At 43.4% G+C, this 6,478-nt stretch overlaps 1 non-coding gene across 1 annotated transcript; it reads left to right on the top strand.

Annotated features, from left to right (window-relative positions):
* Window positions 1-5,296: 5,296 nt before the first annotated feature.
* On the top strand, window positions 5,297-5,399 carry LOC111763522 (U6 spliceosomal RNA). The gene has a single exon (XR_002796379.1). It is a non-coding gene; the product is annotated as a U6 spliceosomal RNA (small nuclear RNA).
* The last annotated feature ends 1,079 nt before the right edge of the window (window positions 5,400-6,478 follow it).

Here is a 6,478-nt window from a genome sequence, read left to right as displayed (position 1 = left end):
ATAATGGTATTTGAACTAGACTGTAAATGAATTTGCACCCGCATTGGTACATGTTTTTAATGAATTATTTTTACATTTTAGAGGTAAGATCTGTTTACATGAATAGTCCATTTCAGGTTGTATGTATCACGTGTAGACTCTTAGTGAGTCTACAGCTGCTGGATAAAACACAGGATGACCAGTTAAATCTGAATTTCAGATAAGCCATATACAATGTTTAGTTAATGAAGAACTTTTTAGTATAAGTAAGTCCTAAATATTGTATGGGACATATCTATATTAAAATGTTTTATACCAACCATTATATATGGTTTATCTGAAATTCAAATTTATTTATATTTAAAATTACTTGCTATTTTTCTGTCCTTTGAATTTAATTGGGCATCCTATGTTTTTATTTGCTAAATCTGACAGTCCTAGTAGTGACTAAAAATCAAAGTAGAACCAGATAGTGCGGTCACCCCTTGGGCTGAAGTGTGGTTTGCTGGCCTGGCGGGGGAGCAGCCGCGGCAGGCCAAGCCACTGCCCCCATAATAGGGTGGCTGGTCGGACTCACCGCCACCCCTGAAGGAAGCTCGGCATGGGCGCAGAGTGCCCTCAGGTCTCCCCTTCTCGGCAGCCATGCTTCCGCGGCCGCCCCTCTTCCCGGATGGCGCCACACGATGCCTGTGGGGCGGCACCCTTCTTCTTCTTTCTCCCTGCGCAGGCGCAGGGCGGAAAAATCCAGTCTGCCCTTTTCCCCTCCCCCGACAGCAGCAACAGCCAGGCGTGGGCGGAAAAATCCAGTCTGCCCTTCTCCCCCCACCCCCCCCCACAGCAGCAACAGCCAGGCGTGGGCGGAAAAATCCAGTCTGCCCTTTTCCCTCCCCCGACAGCAGCAACAGCCAGGTGTGGGCGGGAAACTCAAGTCTGCCCTCCAGCCCAGCAACAGCAGCCACCAATCCCTAAACCCTGCCCCTTCCCCCAGCAACAGCGACAGCCAATCCCTAACCACCACCCTCCCCCCCCCCCCCCCCCCCCCCGTCCAGTACCGCCCACTGACCTTTTGCCGGCAACCAATCAGAAAAGGGCGTGGCTTCGACCAATCAGCCTTCCGCAGCCCCTATAAAACTGTTGCCTCTCCCTCAATAAAGTGGACTTGCGTGTTTACCTTGTCTCCACGGTAGTTCTTCTGCCGTGCACCCTCCAGTCCTGAGAGCCCCCGACAAGGGCCTGGTCTCCCTTGTCCCCAGTTCGTCGCCGGCTTCGCCGGGCGACCCCATCAGCCAAACTGCGCAACTCCTTGTGAGACCGATCCCTCGTCTGCTGCCGGACCGACCCCTCGTCCCAAGTGGGACCGACCCTTCGTCCCAAGCGGGACTGACCCCTCGTCCAGAGCTGGACCGACCCCTCGTCCGCAGCCAGACCCCACCTCTACCGACCGAGCAAACCATCGCAAGATAGAATACCTGTGCCACAGGTAGAGCAATGTGAAACTCTTTGCTTGCACACATTTGACCAAATATTTAAGTTTGATGCATGCTCTTCCTGAAGAAAGTAACACAAGACTTATACCAAGTGTCCTCCTTCCTCCAGAGCTGCACCAGTGTGGGGGAATCTTCATTAAGACGGATTTTGACATGGCTCTTGTAGAATCCTAAAGTAGGAGATCAGTGAGGCAGACAGATAATGGCAATAAGCGTGACAGGCTCACTGCACTTTTCTCTATAGATCTTTAAAGGGAGTTGTTTTAAATAGGTCAATTGAAGCAGAACCAGACATTCCAGCCAAATGAAATGTTTTCTGAGTAATGTCTCAGATTTCATAATGCGGGAGCAGACCATTTTTTCAGTGGCAGCTGACAAGGGACAGGATTAGAAGATAATCTCTGTAGAAGCAGGAAGAAGAAAAGACAAATCTGCAGAGACATTGAAAGGAAGATCAGGGAGGCTCTATAGAGGATGGGCCTTGAAGTCAGCTAGTCTTAGGTCCCAGTCATGGTTCTACCTAGTTGCTATATTAATTTTGGAAACTCACTTAAGTTCTCAGCTTCAGTTTTGTCACTTGTAAAAGAATAATCATAAATTATCTATCCTTCAGGATTTTTGTGGATAATAAATAAGCCTAACATCTTCACTAGTACAGAGATAGCAATTTCTGATTTTGTTTTTGCAGCTAGTTGAACAGATACCTCCTGGAGATGTTCAATTTCCCTTTTCTAGGTTAAAATAACCTATGCTTACATTTGCTTTCCTCAATTTTACTGGCTAGAAGACTTTTATTTTTTATCATATTCTAACAGTCCCTGCACCTAGTTCTTAATCTGCTACCTGATCCCATAATGACATCTCAAATGTTATTGAAGGGCCCTAGTCAAGCAGAGAGTAACATGAGGGTTACAGGTGTGGGGTGGGGTGGGTGGGAATAACTGCAAAGTCAAAGCTGAGACAAAGTCAACTAAAAATAATTCGGAATGAATGCTTAACATTTCAAAAAAAGGTAATTTGTTTGCTAGAAGTTACATGCATTAAAAGATGGCCAACACTAGACAAAGCTGCACATTCCCTTTGTCCATGACCCAAATACAAAAGGATGAAAGACTAATGAAACCAGTCTCTCTTATGGATAATGGATGGCAAATCTCTGCATTGGAGTAGACAAAGGGTACTACAGACGACTATGTATATGGATTCTAAGCCTTCTTTCCAGCTTTTGCCAGGGGACCCTTGAGGAAGCATTGCAAGTAAAATTTCTTTCTAACTTCTTATTTTATCTTTTTCTCTTCCTCCCTCCCTTCCTCCCTCCCTCCCTCCCTCCCTTCCTTCCTTCCTCTCTCTCTCTTTCTCATTTTCTCATGTTCTTTTGTTGTTTCCATTTTTCAATTTTTCATTCTTCCTTCTTTCCTTTTTTATCCCTTTCAGGTAACCAAAACAACTGCCTTGGCTTTCTGTGATGGAGGATTCATTTGAACAGGGCACTAAGAATTCTTTGTTTTGCTAGATTCCTATGTCCATTAGGGTTCAATGGATTCTTTGCTAGCAGACAATAGGCTTGATCTGTGGCCTTTCTGCTTGGCTAACTGCTCCCAGAATACTGACAATGAAAGGCACTGGAGGAGACTCATATTACCAAAAAGGAATCAGCAACAAAAGATTCAGCGAAAGGGTTTGCACAAACCAGGGAGATTTTCTACCATGAATCTATTGATTGTTCTCCTTTCTTGTAATCTTTCTACAGACAAAGCAAATAGCTTTGCCTAACCCTGCACTGCCTACTGATATTATTGTGAACCAAAAGATGGTCTGAATGTTGTCTCAGTCCATAAGGGCGATTATCTTAAAGCCTGCTTTCTCCTTATTGACTCTAATGAGTTCTCTAACAGCATTGCTTTCATTATAGTACTTTTGTTCTGCCACGGAGAAATGAGTTTAAACAACAGTTATTCAAGAGGCATGGCATTTATCAATTGGATAAGCACAAGCCTGAAATTTGGTTGTGTTCCTAAACCTGCCAGCTCCCATTTTTGCTTATCAGCCTGCTTTGCCTCCCACCTGCTAGAGGATAATCGCCCAGTTAGGGCTCTACAAGAGCTTTGTAAAGGCAGGCAGAGAAAGGGCTGCAAAAACTTGCCTGGGATCATCATAAATCTCCTTTTGGTGCCATTCTAAAAGCAGCCTCGTACTCTAATTGAGTCCATTTATGGATGAATAAGAATATAAGAAATTAGAATTTCTGTTTTCAGGTGAAGTTGGACCAGCCCATCCAAATAATAAACCAACTTAATTAAAACCCAGTGAAACTTGTGGTTGGACATTGCAAGAACCATAGCATTTCATAGGTCCTATGTAATAAAGTTTGGCATGTAATAAGATTTAAGATTGTTTGTCTATACAGTTTTGAAGGAATCAGTCAAGTTGGATTAAAAAAGATGGTGCTTTTTCACAATATAGATATAAAAACACTAGCTGAATTTACTCTAAAGTAGCAGTTCTCAACATCTCAAGAGTCAGTGCCCATTAGAATTACACTCAGCTGAGATTTTTGAAAATTCCCAAATTTGGGTCCCACTTCTTGAAATTCTGATTTAATTGGTCTTGGTAGTACCTAGGCATTAAAATATTTTTAAAAGCTCCTTAGATGACCTCACTGTGTAGCCAAGGGTGAGAACCACATTAGCTGTGGCTGTGCATTAGGATCACCTATAGAACTTTAAAAACATACCAATTCCAGGGTTCCAACCTGACCCAATGAAACCAAATTGTGGGAATAGCAATTTGTATTTTTAAATGCTACCCGTTGGTTTGGATGCACAGTGAGAGTTGAGGACCATTGCTGTAGGGATATAAAGCAAAGGTAGATTTTGATTCAATGTTAGGAACATCTTTCTTCCAGTTAGAACTGACCCAAATATAACTGTGTGATTTATGAGATCTTGATCTTTCTAGTGTTCATGACATTGATGACCTTGGACAAACATTGGCTAGCAATGTTTGCATTGCATAAGAACATAACTCAAAATCTTTTTCCAAATTTAGGACCCCAGCGCCCTGTCTATGTAAACAGTTTCATTTAAAAAATAGTTTAGAGAATGCATGAGGTACAGAGATTTATTGATGAAACTATATAATGGGTAGAAAAGAGGTACCTATGACTTTGTTTATTACCTAATCAACACATGTGAAGGGTTCAGGCACCATTTCTTTGTATCTGTTATGTCAAATCCACTGTTTTGGACTAATTTCACATCTCCCACTGCAAGGGAAAGGTGGCAGTGCTGTTTTTCTCACCTTGCCATAGTTCTCCAGATCCTGTTTGTACTGAAGCAATATAGATCTTCTTGCCTTTGCAGTCCCCTAATAGCACTTATTTAATGCCGTTTACATCATTACTCATGATAGTGCATGCCTTGTGCCTCTTTTGAATACTGGCTTCTAATGATTCTGTCCAGCAAGGGTTTGTTGTTCTGTGTTTCATTGAAGAGGACCACAAAAGCAAGTCTTCTTCAGACTATGCTGCAAAATGCAAATGGTAACTTGGTGTTCTGAGCATGTAAAATTTGCGAGCCAGAACTTTACAGCCACTGCATTCCTAATATGACTTGCTGTCCATTCACCACCAACACCAGCAGGAATCACAGACCAGGGGCCATAGGCAGAGTGAGAAGAGAGGTCCCATTGTGCAAACAATGACCTTTCCTCCTCCAGCAGAACATAGCACAGACTGTAGAGCAACACAACAATCACCACGTGGACCCGTGACAAGAGAGGGCGTGGAGTGGAGAGACCTGAGCAATATCCTCAAGAGCTCTCTGAGGAGTTGGCTTCAGCAGCCCATATACAAAATTTGGAACAATATAGAGAAGATGAGCATGGCTCCTGTGCAAGGATAGCATGTAAACTTGTGAAACATTCCATGTTTTGTGTAAAAAATAGGGTGGGATACGGGAATTCTGTGTTTTATGCATGTTTGTTCTGTAAACCCACAACTTCTCTCATAAAAACAAAATCTCTCAGAGGACACAGGCACAGCTACCCAAGGACTGCCTGATGCATCACCTGGAGTCTGTAAGGGAGAGGGGCTTCCCTTTGCACCAGTGCTGGAAGCACACCCGGTGAAGAAGGTAGGTCTGTAACCAGCTTGGTGCCCTCAAGTGCAATAGACAATAGGGAGCATCAAAGTGAAAGCATGGATGGAACAGAGTCACACATATTCCCCTATGCACAGTTCAAGTTGGTAGCAGATGATCGGTAGCCCAGAGTCCTGAACTTGGCCTATAATCTGATGAGAGTGAAAGTTCCCCCAAGTTGGCAAGTCAGCAGTATCCTGGCATCCCAATCTCATGTGATTGATCCCCTGAAAAAAATACCCTGCCAGAAAGCTAAAGTGATCTGCTTGCCAAGCTGCCCTCCCTGGCCTGCTAAATATAGTCCTGGGATAAACCACAGATGGAAGATCCGGAGCTTCTCAGAATATCTTGTCAATCTTATGTGGGGTAGACAGGTGTTGAGCACACAGCAAGTATTCCAGAAACCAGGATTCAGGCCCATGTAGGTCCTTGTAGGGCTGGGGGCATCCCACCCAAACAGCAATGCTGGTCCTTCTGGTCCTTACCACCAAGGGGAACTTAAACCTGGAGCCCCAGGTGGGGTTCCTTTTGCCTGGATCTAAGGGTGGTCCATAGGACTCTTACATGAGCCTCTGTCCCCATGATACATTGGTGGTTTATATGTGAGAGTCAAGCTATAAGAGAATCCCAGGAGGATGTATATTGTGTTCCTTGTTTCTAATTCTTCTGTAAGGGAATCTGATTTTTACATACATTAATTACACATTTTCCCTACTTTAGAATTGGATTTTATAAAGCCAACTGCAACCTCAACATTTTAATAGCAACTCCATATTTATGTCATACAGAAAAAAAAATGCATTTTACAGTTTGTTTTGGTTACAATGACAGAATTCAGATTACATGATAGAAGTATATACTCCTTGGTGATTT

This window comes from Dasypus novemcinctus, chromosome 16 (genome assembly GCF_030445035.2).
Source record: "Dasypus novemcinctus isolate mDasNov1 chromosome 16, mDasNov1.1.hap2, whole genome shotgun sequence".
In the NCBI taxonomy this organism is placed as follows: Eukaryota; Metazoa; Chordata; class Mammalia; order Cingulata; family Dasypodidae; genus Dasypus; species Dasypus novemcinctus.
The sequence above is the reverse complement of the archived record's forward strand: the minus strand, read 5'-3'. Positions and strand labels throughout refer to the sequence as shown.